This window comes from Oryctolagus cuniculus, chromosome 3 (genome assembly GCF_964237555.1).
Source record: "Oryctolagus cuniculus chromosome 3, mOryCun1.1, whole genome shotgun sequence".
Classification (NCBI taxonomy): Eukaryota; Metazoa; Chordata; class Mammalia; order Lagomorpha; family Leporidae; genus Oryctolagus; species Oryctolagus cuniculus.
This window is the reverse complement of record NC_091434.1, coordinates 45,945,964-45,963,488: the sequence shown is the minus strand read 5'-3', so window position 1 is coordinate 45,963,488 and position 17,525 is coordinate 45,945,964.

Genomic DNA, 17,525 nt, shown 5'->3' with positions numbered 1-17,525 from the left:
CTGAGTGGAATTGAAGGTAGTTAGCAGGTGAATGATACACCCGCAGGAGACAGAGATCGGAAGCTCTTTCCCAAGGACCACACAGGGAATCTGTGCTGCCCTCAGTTTGGGCTCAAATTCTTCTGCAGTCTCCCACTGGGTTGCCAAAGTTACCAAATTGTAGCATCTCTGGAGAGTACTCATGAGAATTCCGTGAGTTCTCTCACCCACTTTTTCTTTTTGCAGTCTCAGTTCATTAGCTCCACACATTCACTAGGTCCTAATCTCCTGTTATTTCACCCCCCCACCCCGCCCAGAGTCAGGTTTTTCTGCTTGGCTGTGGCTGGGTACAGCCCTGAGGTTGCGCTGCTAATGACGTATGTCCAAAATGGTGCCTGCTCTTTGTCTTGTTCGCCTTTGAGAGGTGAGCGGAGAGAATTTCGTGTCCATACCGGTCACTTTTTTTTCCCCTCTCTCTTCTAGTTAGCCTGGTGAACTTTTCCCCACAGGGCTTCAAGCCTCGTTCCCTCTAGGCTCCTCCTTCCACTTTCCTGCCAGTTTCTCGGGATATTGAGGTTTGGCTCACCTTGCGTTCCAGTGCTGGTGCATTGATTCTGCTGCTTGTGTCCCGAATGGTGGGATCCCACTCCCTCCACGCAGGTCTTCCATTGTGAATCACTAGATCTGGAAGAGTTTCCTCTGCCGTTTCTTCCCCAACTCTTCCCTGAACCTGCAGTATCTCCACTTTTATTAAACTGTCTCTTCCCGGACTATCAGTGTGCTCCCTTCCTATTCCGCCATCTTGCTGGAAATCTCTCCTTTTTAATTCTATCAATTATTATTTGCAGACACTGATTTTATTTATGTATTCCCTTTGACACTTTTTTAAACTTTTATTTAATGAATATAATTTCCAAAGTACAGCTTATGGATTACAATGGCTTCCCCCCCCAACTTCCCTCCCACCCCCCACCCTCTCTCCCCTTCCATTCACATCAAGATTCATTTTCAATTCTCTTTATATACAGAAGATCAGTTTAGTATATATTAAGTAAAGCTTTCAACAATTTGCACCCACACAGAAACACAAAGTGAAAAATACTGTTTGAGTACTAGTTATAGCATTAAATCACAATGTACAGCACATTAAGGAAAGAGATCCTACATGAGGAGTAAGTGCACAGTGCACAATTATTATTTGCAGACACTGGTCTTATTTATGTATTCCCTTTGACACTTAATCCTATCTTTTTGATCAATTTTAACTTAAACTGATCACTTTAACAAGTACATGCCACCTCAATGGGATTGAATTGGAATCCCCTGGCACATTTCTAGCTCTACCATTAGGGTTAAGTCTGGGTGAGCATGTGCCAGACTGTACATCTCTTCCCTCTGGTATGGCCTGGGAAACAGTAGAAGATGGCCAAAGTCCTTGAGCCCCTGTACCCATGTGGGATTCCCGGAGGAAGCTCCTGGCTCCTGGCTTTGGATCCATGCAGTTCCAGCCATTGCAAGTATGTGGGGAATGAACCAATGGATGGAAGACCTCTTTCTTTCTGCCTCTCCTTCTCTTTCTGTGTAACGCTGACTTTCAAATAAAATAAGTAAATCTTTAAAAAATAAAATAAAAATGTTTAAATATATTTATATGCATTTAAGGATTATATAGATAAAATTGTGTATATAAAATGTTATATCATTATATATAAAATGTTATAATAAATTTAAATAAAAAGAACCTAAAATATTTTGAGTAAAAGTATAAAGCTCATCATTATTTAATGTGACATAATCATAATGTATACATGATTTTCAAGTAGAACAATGAAGATTATGTATAAACAATCTCTCAGATTACTATGCTATCAATTCTTATTTATAAACACAAACTATGTAGACATAAACAATTAGTGTTCTTTATAGAAATTCTGAGAACTCAATACATAAAAAGGAGCAATTAAATAGAAGAAGTTAAAACATAGGATTTGTTTGAATACTTGAGTGCCTGGATCCATTCCTAGGCAGTAAATTGCAACTTACTTACTTTACTCTTCCCCATCTCTTGTGTTCAGAGCACCTCTGATTCAATGATCCAAGTTACAGGCTTGAAAGCTAAGACACCAGTTCTGTTCTCTTATCAGCCCCTTTGTGTTGGAAGTGAATCTTTTGAAGGCAGTTCCCAGAGAAAATATGTCAGGCCAAAACAAAACTCATGTAAATAAATGTAGTGGGATTATGCTAACACCTATCATAAACTAAATTTGTTCATCATTAATGTCAGGTAAGCTAACCCCAGAGCATTATTTTTTAAAATAACTAAAATTCTAATAGACATGCTAATTTTAAGCATCACACCTAAAACATAAGTGGTTTTAGAGAAGGCTTTCATCTTTCCAGAAAAATACCGTAATACAATCAATTATATGACATAAAATGGCAGAAATATATTCTTTTTTATAATTGGTAGTAAATAAAGAAAACTTGTATTTACTATGAATTTAGAAGGGTTTAGAAAACCATCCTTTATTTAAATGTGCAAAATAAATATCCATATTACAGCTGTTCATAAATTCTTTCAGCCATCGCGTGTAATGTTTTTCAATGATTGTATCTGCCACCACTCTCTTCCTTTATATTTGTGTATGTGTCAGAGAGAATGGAAGATGGAGACAGAGAGGTATTCCTGTGCAAGTGACAGCTGAGTATGATGCTGGTCCTGCAGAAACAGCTTTTCTGTATCCAGTGAAACTTTGATATATCAGGTTTCATTGCTTTTTATCCCTGCATGAATTCAAATGATAAGGTCACAGTGAAATAATAAAGCAATTATTCCAATATTTCCAACATCTTCACTTTTATTTGTTCAGGTTTTTGTAACAACGATTCAAAGAATCTAGTATATTCAAAAATAAAGTTGTTCTGTGATAGTTTTTCTTATAAGCACTTTACTCAGAATACAGAATATGGTAGAAAACATCAATTTGTGGTTTTATGCTAGTAAAATCACATTGTTGTGTGGAGTAGCATGACAGCAATATTTGTTTGATATATCCTACAAATTGACAATAAAATAAAAAGAATTCATTTTAACAGCAGCTCTACAATACTTGAAATGTTCAGGTAATTTTGGTCCATGTTTTTCTCTTATTTTTGCTTAATCTTGACAAGCAAAATCAGCAAAGCCCTGTGTTTATAATATTTCAATACTACATTGAATTATGGTGTTGTATTATGCTTCAAGTAATAACAAAATTTGTAAATGAAAAATCAAAAATAGGCCAAAATTTTGTGCTGATCAAATTTCCTTCATAAACAAATACTATCCAACAATAAGTTAAATTTCATGAATGGAAAGAACACAGAATATTAGAATGTATTATTTAATCACACTGAGATTGCTAGTTTGATCAATTTATTTCCTCATAACACTTAATTTCTTATTCAACATAACTAGTTGAATTTTATACACTGAAACTTAATATATCCAAATCAAACACTTTTTCACCTATGAAATATTTGCTTCTCATAGTTATCATTAGTGTGTAAATATGAAACTCCAAACACAATATCAAAGGAAGTCATTCAGGCTCTTACTTCAAAACAGATTTTTAACCGTGTTCACTCCTTCTGTCTTATCCAAGCAGCTGTCATATTTCACCTGAACTTTTTAATTATGATTGATCTTCAGTCTTCCATTAAATTCAGCTTCCATTTTGCATCTTTCAATCTCTTTTTTTTAACTTTTATTTAATGAATATAAATTTCCGAAGTATAGCTTATGGAATACAATGGCTCCCCACCAAAAAACTTCCCTCCCACCCACAACCCTCCCCTCTCCTCCTCCCTCTCCCATTCCATTCACATCAAGATTCATTTTCAATTCTCTTTATATACAGAAGATCAGTTTAACACATATTAAGTAAAGATTTCAACAGTTTGCACTCACACAGAAGCACAAAGTGTGAAATACTATTTGAGTACTAGTTATAGCATTAAATCACAAAGTACAACACATTAAGGACAGAGATCCTACATGAGGAATAAGTACACAGTGACTCCTGTTGTTGACTTAACAATTTGACACTCTTGTTTTTGGCATCAGTAATCACCGTAGGCTCTTGTCATGAGTTGCCAAGGCTACAGAGGCCTTTTGAGTTCACCAACTCTGATCTTATTTAGACAAGGTCATAGTCAAAGTGGATTTCCTCTTTTGAAAAATATCTATTGAGGTCCTTAGCCCACCTCTTAAGTGAATTGTTTGTTTTGTTGTTGTGGAGTTCCTTGATCTCTTTGTAGATTTTGGTTATTAATCCTTTATCTGTTGCATAGTTTGCAAATATTTATTAATTTATTTAAAGGCAGAGTTACAATAAGAGGGGAACACACACATAACACATACACACACACACACAGTGAAAGAGAAAGACAGAGAAAGAGAGAGAGGGAGAGACAGAGAGAGACCAATCACTGATTCAACCCCATCAGAATAAAACCTTTAAACCCAAGCTGCACTTTGTCATTCCTTCACTCAATGCCCAATAGGCTCTTCATGTCATTGTTTTTATCTTCAGACTTTTAACCATAAGAAAAATTCCACAGCATTGCCATGATTTGGGCCTTGTAAATTTAATCACACCAAATCCTAGCAATCTACCCGTTGGTGTCAACCTGAGTCACTCTCTGTCTTTTTGCTGTTCCTTAACATATAGAGGAATTCTTCTCTCAATTCTCAGGCCATATGTACCAATGCCATCTCATTAGTCCAAGTGATCAATTTCTGTTCACAGTTGATCGTAATGATAGGACTAAGAACCAAAGGGATCACATAAACAAGAATAGTGTCTGCTAATACTGCAGATAGAATAAAAAAGGGAGAGAACGATCCAACATGGGAAGCGGGATACACAGCAGACTCATAGAATGGCAGATGTCCTAAACAGCACTCTGGCCTCAGAATCAGCCCTTAAGGCACTTGGATCTGGCTGAAGAGTCCATGAGAGTATTTTAGGCATGGAAAGCCAAGACACTCAGGCAAAAACAAAACAAAACAAAACAAAACAAAAAAAACACTGTGCTGCTAATAGAATAAGTACTCTGTCGCCAGATGACCACGCCTTTTCTACAAAGTCAAGTTAATCACCTAATACCTGGCACCTCTGGGCTCTGAACTGCTTGCTCCCATCAAGCATGCTGGCATTCAAGACAGCATTCTAGAAATTTGGCAGATGGTGGAAGTATTTGAAGTTTAGTTTAACTTACTCCTTTCTTGATTGAAAGGAGTCTTAGATTCTGAGCTCCTGAGACACTGACTACCAACCATGGAATGAATGTGTGACCAGAATGTGGCTTTGACACCAAGTGCTGCCATGCCTTTGGAATTGGCTTCTAACGGATTTGACCAGAAATCAGTGAGTGAGAATTTTTATGAATTGTTCAATGGTAGGAAAATAGAATATCACCCTCTGTTAGGTAGACATGAACTTCTCTTGCCTAAGCCTTGCTCTTAGAGGATGCTCAACAAGGCAAGAAAAAGCATAGTAACTTGTGCTTTGAGAGCTCAACATGTTTAATCTTACCAGTACAGAAGAACTACTTCTCTGTAGCTTGAGCTTCTGTTTAGAACTTGTCTTACAGGTAACCAACACTGAAAACTTTGTAGTAATGACTACCAAAGAAATATGTAGTAAAACAACCTTTATTTCCAAATTATTAAAGAGCCAGCCATTGACGCTGCTACGTGAGTTCCATGCTCAAGAGCCATTGTAAGAAATTAAGGGGTTTTTAAGTTTTGGGGCTTTGTTTTTTTTTTTTTTTTCAGTGTTTTTTTTTTTTTTCCTCTAATTTTTTTTTTGATAAGACGTTTGTTAGCAGAAAGTTATGGGGAGCATTTTCCAGAATGCTCAGCAGTTCTGATTAACTGCCAAGCCCAGTTTGCCTCTTGTGAGGCAATGAAAGGAATCCTGTGTTCATGACAGCATGGGTGCTGTGTGTGTGCACGTGTGCGTGTGTGCAGTCATGCCTTAACTCGGGTTACTGCTCAACTTTCGTTTTTGACTTAGTCTGCAGCGTCATCTAGATTGTATCGTACATCTCGATCTGAACTTCATCCTGGCAAAAACAAGGTTGCAGGCACAACAGGTTAATAACGCATTCCTCCAGAAGAGTTATCTGGTCAGGTTGACCCTGAGTCGTATTTGAACTTTATATGGAACTTAGCCTGGAAGAGACTGTCAGATGGAAAGATGTCCACAAGAAGAGGAGAGCCAAGTGCTAGCATGCCTTTCGCCTCTGCATACCCGTGCACACTGTATGGTGTTCATTATAGGTTGTCTACAGCTTGACTAGGTTGGGGTTCTGGTAATAGTGGCAATCTTGACATTCTTGGTCAGAGTTTAGAGAGATGTAAGACTTGGAATTATTGTCTTATTTACTTCTTTTATGTTGATTAGTCTTTGATACATGTGCTGAATCAGAAACCTAAATAAAGATAATTTTTAAATGTAAAAAAAAAAAAAAACAAAAAAAAACACCTAAATGAAAGATCTCTGCGAGTGAGATCCCAGTAGAAAGAATGGGTCATCAAAGAAGGAGGTACCTTTCTCTGAAGGGAGGAGAGAACTTCCACTTTGACTATGACCTTGTCTAAATAAGATCAGAGTTGGTGAACTCAAAAGGCCTCTGTAGCCTTGGCAACTCATGACAAGAGCCTACGGTGATTACTGATGCCAAAAACAAGAGTGTCAAATTGTTAAGTCAACAACAGGAGTCACTGTGTACTTATTCCTCATGTAGGATCTCTGTCCTTAATGTGTTGTACTTTGTGATTTAATGCTATAACTAGTACTCAAATAGTATTTCACACTTTGTGCTTCTGTGTGAGTGCAAACTGTTGAAATCTTTACTTAATATGTGTTAAACTGATCTTCTGTATATAAAGAGAATTGAAAATGAATCTTGATGTGAATGGAATGGGAGAGGGAGGAGGAGAGGGGAGGGTTGTGGGTGGGAGGGAAGTTTTTTGGTGGGGAGCCATTGTATTCCATAAGATGTACTTCGGAAATTTATATTCATTAAATAAAAGTTAAAAAAATGAAAAAAATTCTCAGGCCAATATAGTTCTTGTTTTCTCAAGTATTATGTACTTGATCTTCATTGATTGCCACATATAAAATGCTTCCTCATATCTCCTATCATTTTCTCTGTCTGTTCTTCCTTTATTTTACAACACCAACTGCTATCTGATCCATTATGTCACTTGTAGTAGTCTCTTGTATATTTATATGTTATAATATTGCACCACTTGTGTATCTGTGTAGCATTTATGATGTGTGAAGGTGTATATGTACAACTGTATAGAACTCACAGACACCTTAAAGAATGTATATCTGTATATATTACATGAGTTTCTTATCCCACTATAACATGACGTCCTAGAAAGAAATTACATTCCCTTCTTGCACTACAAGTAAATGTGTATTTATTAATTTTTTCCACTTAAGTGGACAGAGAATCAGTTTCAGAACCACTAGAGTTCAGCTAACACATAGATAATAAGCAGTAACTGTTATTCAAATGAGGAAAGGAATGAAAGAATAAATGACTCTGAAGCTAAAGTCTTAACCAGATCAAATGCAAATGGTTAACTTCCTTCAAAATATCATATATATTCCAGAAACAGTCATCTACCTACAATGTGTGATAATGTATATTGATTCATAATACATATAACTTTCATGATTCCACGTTTTATAATTCATATATGTGTGACCCAAACACTTGCAGAGGTCATCCAGAATGGTAGTGACGGTAGTAAGTAGGAATAAATATTTTTGGAGCATAATCAAATATACTTTTCACTTATTCCAACCCTAATTCTTCATTTTTAAATATCTTATTCTCAAATTCTTAATTATGGACTATTTCTCTCACATACCACCTATATTCTTATTTAAATATGAATTACACCAACTGGATGAACAAGCCACATTTTAATCAAGAAAATGTGACACAGAGTAACAGGGAAAATATGGTCTTCCTGAAAAATCTTAATCTGTGCCCTTTCTATAGAAGATGGAGGGGGAAAAAGTGTTTGAAATGCTGTAAAACTCATTGTGATTTATTGAGTAGTTTGCAGAGAAAGTAAAGCGCAAAGTAGTAGAGAAAGTCAAAAAACTGTGACTAGTTCAAACCGAGTCACTAATTAGTTTTGTGAACTGTGGCAAGTCGCTTAACCTCTCTGGATCACAGTTTTCTTATCTATAATATGAAGTGTTCAGTTCAATTATCTCTAAAATCCACTCTATGTCTGAAATTTTAAAAAATTTGAAAAAGTCTCTGGAGACTTAAAATGGTAAATGCTATCCCTGTCTATTAAATGGGAAAATATGAATTTATCAAATCGATTCAGTTAACATTAGACCTTAAGTCAAGACTTTTAGTCTGACTAAATTGATTTTAAAAGTCTGAAAAAATTGATCAGACATACTGACCAAAAACCTATTAGACTGTAAGAGCATCAGTTAAATTAAAAGTTCTATGATATAGTGGCAATTGTTAAATTTAAAAATCAAATATAAATTTGACACCTACTAAATGATATTTTAATGAAATAGTTAAGAGGTCAAACTATGAAAAATTATCCTTGAAAATAAAATCTGTGAATGACATACTTAATATATAACTTCTTTCATATTATAATAAATTAAGCTATATAATCTTATAAACACAAATTGTGGACCATTTTTTCTGCATTGTTCTCATTTTTCAAATTTAATTCTCACTCTTTCAAACTCCACTTTCACTGTATCAACTCCCAAACAGGATAAACAATACCATTTTATTTCTAGGGTCACAGTGAGGCTATTTTAAAAAAAAATATTTATTTATTTATTTAAAGGCAGAGTTACAATAAGAGGGGAACACACACACACACAGAGAGAAAGAGAGAGAAAGAGAGAAAGAGAGAGAGAGAGAGAGAGAGAGAGACCAACCACTGATTCAACCCCAGATGGCCACCAAGGTCAGGGCTGAGTTGCACAAAAGCCATGAGCCAGAAGTTTAGTCTGGGTCTCCCATGTGGGGGGCAGGGGCCCAAATACTTGGGCCATCTGCTGCTTTTCCAAGTCCAGAAGCAGTTAGCTGGATCAGAAGTGGAGCAGCCAGGACACAAATTGCCATCGATACAGGATGAGAGCATTACAGGCAGTGGCTTTACCCACTGTGCCTCAATGTTGGCCTCTATTTTTTAAAATAGAGGCTATTTTTGTAACATTAAGCTGCTAAAAGGAACTTTAATTTTAAAAGATAATGAATGATAAATAAAAGTTTTAATAAATGAAAAATATTTGTTTTTATACTATTATTACTAAAAGTAAATAAGAACATCTTGTTCTTGTGCATTACTTTCTACAACTACACTGTCCATTATCCTAACCATTGGCCATATTTGACTATTGAGGTATTCAAATGTGGTCAGTAGGATATATGCTATAACTTTTAAATATTCATTGGATTTTGAGACTTTTAATACTCTACTTCCCTCAAAAAAAAAAAAAAAAAAAGAAAAACAAGAAGTCATCAGCAATGTATTGAAATTTAAAATTATAATTTTAGAAATGCTGGATTAAAATAAATGTGCTACTGGTTTTTACCTACTCTTCTGATAGTCCTAATAGGAAATTTTAACTTGTGAATCACATTATACTTCAATGGAAATCACAGGGGCCGGCGCTGTGGTGTAGCGGGTTAATGCCCTGGCCTGAAGTGCTGGCATCCCATGTGGGCGGCAGTTCTAGTCCCAGCTGCTCCTCTTCCCATCCAGATCTCCCACATGGGTGCAGAGACCCAAGCACTTGGACCATCTTCTACTGCTTTCTCAGGCCACAGCAGAGGCTGGATCACATGATATTCTATTTAGATTATAAATTGCACTGTGAGGGGTCGGTGCTGTGGAGTAGCGGGTTAAGCCACTGCCTGCATTGCTGACATCGCATATGGGTGCCGGTTTGAGTCCCACTTCTGATCCGGCTGTCTGCTTTGGCCTGAGAAAGCAGCAGAAGAACTCCAAATTCCTTGGGCCCCTGCACCCACAAGGGGGTCTTGGAGGAAGCTCCTGGCTCCCGGATTCGGATCGGCGCAACTACGGCCATTGCAGGCCTCTGAGGAGTGAAACAGCAGATGGAAGACCTCTCTCTCTCTTTGCCTCTCCTTTTCTCTGAACGTAACTCTGACTTTCAAGTAAATAAATAAATCTTAAAAAAAAGTTACACTGTGAGTACTGAGTATACATAAAATAAATTTGTCAATTTCATATAAAATCTTTTCTCACTCATGAAACTAGAAGATATCATTCAATTTCATGTTATCACATAAATGTGGATTTTTACTAGATAAGATTTGAGCTTCATTATTTTATGAATGATACACAACTTAATTAGACATGTTATTAATATCTATCCATTCTACTTTACATACCTACTAAGATATTTAAAAATAAACCTTCAGAGGTAGAATTTAGCCTAGTAGTTAAGACACGGTTAAGACACCCACCTTTCATATCTGAGTACCAGGGTTCAAGTCCCAGCTTCACTCCTAATTCCAGTAACCTATTAATAAGTATCCTAATCTTAGGCAGGTGATGATTAAGGAGGTTAAGTTCATGTCAACCTTAAAGGAGGCCTAGATTTCAACTCCAGATTTTGTCTTTGGCCTGGCCTAGCCCAAGCTATACTGGGCATTTGGGTAATAGATAAATGGATGGAATATCAATCTTTCTCTGTCCCCCCCACCTCATCTTTCAAATAATAATATAATTATGCTTTTAAAGTAAATCATTGTGGCTGGTGCTGTGGTTCAATAGCTTAGGCCATCACCTGCAATGCCAGCATCCCATATTAATGCACTGGTTCAATTCCCAGCTGCTCTGCTTTCCATCCAGTTTTCTAATAATGTGTCTGGGAAAGTAGTAGAAGATGGGCCAAGCACCTGCCACTCACGTGGGAGAGCTGTATAGACTTGCAGGTGCTGGTTCCCACCTATACCAGCCCTGATCATTGCAAAAAATTGGGGAGTAAACCAGTGGATGGAAGATTTACATTTCCCTCTGTCTCTACTTCTCTTTCTGTCACTTTGACTTTAAAATAAATAAAATAAATCTATTGTACAATAAACAAATAATATAAAAGATGAAGAATGTAATTAATATTTTTAAAGAAATGTGTCAAAATAATGAATAGCCACTTCAGATTGTTTAAAAAAAAAAAACAAAACAGCTAATGGCTTAAAAATCAGAGTGATTAGGAGTGCCAGCAATGTGGCATAGCTGGTAAAACCGCCATCTGAGAAGCCAGCATCCATTTGGGTACCTGTTTGTGTCCCAGCTGCTCCACTTCTGAGCCAGCTCCCTGTTAATGGCCTTGGAAAGTAACAGAGGATGGTCCAAGTAGTTGGGCCCCTGCTACCCACGCTGGATATCCAGAAGAAATTCTTGAATTCTGGGTTCAGCTTGAGCCATCTCTAGCTGTTATGGCCATCTGGGGAGTGAACAAGCACATGGAAGACCTCTCTCTTAATCTCCCTCTGTAACTTCTGCTTTCAAATAAATAATCTTTAAAAAAAAGTGGAGTGATTCAGTTTCAGATGTTCATATAATATTTTTGCTTTGTCATTATGACCTATTTGAAGATTTGTACCTAAAACTCAATCATTTTTGGAAAAATAAAGTAAAATAGAATGAAATCATCACCATTTCAGAAAATGCTTTAGTTCTGCTTTTTTTTGACAGAACAAAAAATGTTTAATAATCCAAACATGTAATAGATATAAAGATATATCAAACATGACAGTGCAAACTCCAAGATACAGAGCTGTTAACTTAGTGGAGCTTATATATAGCAGGCAAGAAGGCAAGACAATGTATTCCCATCCTCCTTTGCTGAATAATCTGGCCACAACCCAATTATTTCAAGTTGGCTTTTCTTATTTTATGAAGCCACATTTGCCACTCCTTGTGAGAAATATTTGGGAAATCACATGTTGGGAATTATGTTCATCTAAAATTTGTTCATTTTTACTCTTCTAGTTTAACTATTTGCTCCATTATATAGGTGGTTCTCCATCTGTAAAATAATGGTAAATATCCTTATCTAGTATTTCATTGAGTTTATTGTGAGAGTTAAATGAGAAAATGCATATGAAATAGTTAGCATAATTTCTAGCAAATAAAAATAATGGAACATTATTAATATTCTCAATTCTTTTTTGCAATCAATGATCTTAATTATAGTATTTAACAAGGAAATATTTTTAATTTTATCTAGGCACTGATAGGCTGTTTTTATTTTTAGAAAATATCTTATTTCCACTTTTATGCAAAGTTTGATTTCATTATGGTATCTGTGGAGAAACCATTTCAAAAACATTGTCATTGAATTATTTGAATGATAAAGTACATCTGGTGAAGGAAATGGGTTAGTTCTCCACTTTATTTCAATGGATTTATTGAAACAGAGATTCATCTACTGTGAGTATACATTTGAATTTCAGTTGTTGACATATATCATCACTGTTACTGAGTGGGAGATGGTACTCTCATCTACTGGGAAATATTAATTTTTAAATTTTTAGAAACCCTGTATTTTCCTGAAGAAATTAGCTCTAGAGGAAGATAATGATTAAGGTAATCCTACCCCTCAGTGCATCCAAATCTTGCATTTTTTATTTCAGACTGTTTACAGATGAAACTGAGATGAAAACTTTGGAACTCACAGAAAATGATTTGTTTTGTTTTACTAATTATTTTGCTATCCACCATAGGTAATATGCAATGTGCATTAAAATATTGTGGTAGTTCAGACCTATTTTTTATTATAATTTTACCTCTATTCCAGTTGACTGCATTTTCAGCTAAGTTCTGTGTTATGTATATATTTTTGTATTTGCTCACTTGTTCATAGATTTTTTTTCCTTTTTAATAGAGATAACACTTTAAGCTTTGAATCTTTAGGACCATATTAGTTACCAAGTTTTAGAATCTCAGGCATGGAATGAAATTTAGAGATAACCAAATTCAATACTTTTATATCATAGACAAGAAAACTGAGATCCAGAATGTTTAAAAATGACGTGCTTAGGTCACAATGAGTTAATCAGTTGAAACAATCACCATTTCTGACCTAGATTTCAAAAACTGTCTTAAAAGTGTCAAGGGAATATATGATTGTCCAGGTCAGGCCAGGGTATCTTTGTATCAGAAGTGTCAATACCCTGAGGTATGGTAGACATGCTGATGGTACTGTTAGGACACTGATGCTCAAAACACATTGTTGCAAAGTGCTTCCTTGGAGAGTGGGATGGCATTGGGTGGAGTGCACATATCAACTTCTGCAACCTAGGTCTATTGTTCCCTGACCTCTTATATTCAAAGAGTGTGACAGAAAAATGTGCCCCTGTTTGCAATCAGAAGGCGCAGAAAGACTGTTATTGATAGGAATGAGAGGTGGGAAGAAAGATAAGGAATAGATAATAGATGACAATAGATAGATAACAGATAAATACAGATAGATTCCATGAAGGTACACCTATGACTAATAGGGATATATAGAGATTAAAAAGATAGAAGGCATGATAGATGATCCATAGATAAATAAATGAAAGGTAAAGACAGCAGGTGATAGGTAGGTAGAAATGAATGGCAGATAGATGAGAGTAACATAGAAGACAGAGTAATAAATGATAGAGGAGATAGATTTTTTAAACATGTAACATACATTTTTGTGGAGTAATTCTATTAACTGATACATTGTTGAATAGTTATGATATCTTCAAATTCCTTTTGATATCACAATGTCTTCTCAAATCCTGAGAATCTAGTCCGTGTACTTTGATAATTTCTAGCAGTCAGAAATTTAATAATTTATTGAAATTTGGTCCTTATTGAATTCTTATACAGTATGCATTTTCTAAAAATAATTCAGGCTTCTGTTTGCAGATGACACCATTCAAAAAGTTGCAAGTGAAGAATTACATAAAATTTGTCAAGAAAATGATTTACTATATAAGAACTTTTTCAACTTATTTGTTTTATAGTATTGTACTAAGTCAATACTACCATAAATTTTAACAGATGTCACTGAATTTAATTTCCAAGTTTTATTAAAAATATGTTATTGCTTTAGAATTGATTTCCATGGAGGTTATTAATCCATGTAAGAAAATAATTTCACCTAGCTCACTTTCATTCATTTTCTGATGGACACAAAAATATATCTCATGTAATTGAGCTTGGAATTGGTAACAAATGTCAGTTCTAGCATCTTATTTCAGAGGCTCCATTAATATTCTGAATGCAATGGTGAAATTAGTTTGACTTACATAAAAAGAAAACAATTTGAGAAAATAATGAGGATACAGTTCGGAAGACAAATGGAAACTTCTTTTATTTTATTTTTCCAAAACAAGTGACATGTATAACCAAAACAAACTTAAGAAAATTTTGCTAACTCTGGTGTATGTAATTCTCTCAGTGACATTGATTTAATAATTTATTTTGACATTTTGCTCTTTGATATTTGAAGTAATAATTTCTCTTTATAAGAGAAGTATTTAAAAAAAGAGATAAAGGTCATTTTATGTATTTCTAATATAATTTTCACCAAAAAAAGGAATATTAGAAAACTTTGAAGACTTCATGTCATAAAATTTGAACAGATTATTTTAGAAAATTATGTTCCTAATCAATGTTATTTTCTATACATATTGTAAAGTTATAATTTTTAAGATTGTTTATTTATATATTTTTATTTATTTGAAAGGCAGAGAGAGCCAAAGAGGGAAAGAGAGAGAGAGAGAGAATTAACGGATAGAGATCTTTTTCCTACAGATTCACTCCCCAAATGCCTGGTCAAGGTCTAGTCAGACTGAGGCCCAGAGTCGGGGCTTCTGTGAGGCCATCAGGAAGTCAAGCACTGTAGTCATCATCGGCTGCCCTTCAGGCTGTGCCGTAGTAGGAAGCTAGGATTGGGAGAAAAGCTAAGAGTGAAGAAAAGACTTGAACCCTGTTACAAAGACTTTAACCTAGGTATGCAGACATGGGATGCAGGCATCCAAACTGGTGGCTTAACTGCTGAGCCAAATGCTTATCTTGATTAAAAAAAAAAAAAAAAAAAAAAAAAAAAAACAACTTTTGATCTGTTTTAAAAATTAACTGCATTTAGGAAAGGATTGCAATAATGTGTATTTTCAAAAGAAAAGGTATTTAATGCTAACAAATTATGCCTACCAGAGACCTATAATCCATACTAAATTTCCTGTCTGTATTTAAAAATGGATAGGAAAATCACAGAGTGATTTGTTCTTCCTGAATTATATTTAAATTTAAAAGCATGATGAACTAGCAGTTTCATTTTATCAAACAAGAAACATATTCAATTTTAACACAAGATGAGCCAGTCACTAACTTAGCATTATCACTAGCTCATGCCCAGCTAGCAAGTTTAATTTGCTCTTTGTTTTCTGCTTGACTCCCCACTTCCTTGCACACCTGGGGTATTATAATCTTGTAAATGCAAAATTACATTGCATTCCCTCTTCTGCAACCTCTCCCCAATCAAAGCAAATACAATAGAAAGAGAGTAACCATTTCCCATAGCAACATCCCTCCAACAGCTTATCAGCTCGCTATGGTGTCAACCATCCAATCTTCTCAATGCAAAGTATCTTTACAAATGGGTCTGTAGATTCTTTACCCCATGAAAATCATTAGCAAGGATAATTAACTGAGACGGTGGTGATGAATAGAGCTGCATTACTGATCACTGTAATAAAGAACAGAAGCCACTAATTACAAATACAGGGCCTCGAAGCTACTGAGAAATGTAATTTAATGTTGCTATCCAGATTCCACACAGCCCAATACAAGTGTGCAATTAAAACAATCAGGTATTCCTACAGATAATGCTTTGGGGACCAATACAGGTGTAAGAAAATATTCCCATCTACACAAAGTTGCTGGGTTCTAGTAAGTAGCATGCCTTAAGGAAAGCATTGTAAAATTTAAAGCTGCCTAAATATTTTGTAGGTACTTTCATCACAACCCTAGGCTTCTATCACATTCTCGTATAATTTGTTTGAATTTTCGAAAGACTTAATGCACTTTAGGAGAACATGTAACGCAGAAACAACATAAATACAATACAGCTACACAGTCATGGAACCACTTTGAATTGTCTGTGCTTAGATACAAGAAAGCCTTTTCACAAAAACAGAGAAAATAGTAGAACAGTGCATCCAAAAACTACCCGACAATAAAAATTGTATACAAAACCTTGCCAAAATGCATACTATTAGAAAGTACATTAGGCAACTAGAATATGATCTCAAAAGATCCAGATTATATTCATCTACAAGCAACTCTGGATGCAGTAGAGGAATGGGACTGGAATACCTAGGATTGATTCTTTGAAAACTGATCTGCCATTTTATAGATGTATTTCCTATTGAGAGACATCTCTTTTTTCTGAACTTCCATTTCTTGATTTGCAGAATATGAAAACGCTTATTCTAGTAAATATGCATTTCAAACACTTGATTTTGAATATTCTAATATTTGGTAAATAATGTGTAGAAATTGCCAAATAATATTTGCACATTATGCAACCAATATCAATACTATTCCATTTATCGTCTGCTATAAATGATAGCCAGCACTGCAGGCAGAGGATCTACCCACTGTGCCACAGCGCCAGCCCATAATCTTACTAACAGTGATTCATATAATGACAGTCACATTGAAGAAAATGAAATGACAAGAATTCTCTTTGCTTCAGAATTTGTAGGACCTTACAGTGTATTTGAATATCTCAGAGTTACTACTGTTTTGTAAAGAAGAGGGAGTAAGAAAATGGACTACCAGCCAAGACAGTCCTGCTTCTATTATGGTGTTAGAATACGGTACCTGATATATTCTCAGGCTTAAGACAAATTTAGCATAAAGAAGGTATCCCATATTGATGCTTCTAGGTTGAAGTTGCAGCTCTGCTTCTGATTCCAGTCTCCTGATAATATACACCCTGGGAGACAGAAGGTGAAGGTTTGAGTCCCTGCCATCTACATGTGAGAGAGAACCAGATGGATTTCTAATCTATGACTTCAACCTGGCTCACTCCTGGCTGTCGTGATGGGCATTTGAGGAGTGAATTAGTTCATGGAAGCACATCTCTCTCTCTCTCTTTCTCTCTCTCTTTCAAATTTGACAGAAGTAGGAGTAAACAGTTACAGCAAGCCAGGTACTAAAATCTTCTAGGCATCAGAGGATAGTGATATAATGGTTTGCCATCAACTTCAAAAGATTAAACACCTTGTTTCACCATGGAATTTGATACTGTTCATCAACGAAAGGAATATTTCACAACTTGTTTGACTCACTTATCTAGTAAGATTCTTAAGAAATCTAAATCATGGGGAAAATACATGCATGAAAATTTGTAGCATTACTGTTTCTCTAAAAACTGTATCATAGTGTCTATTTTAACACATAATAGTATTAC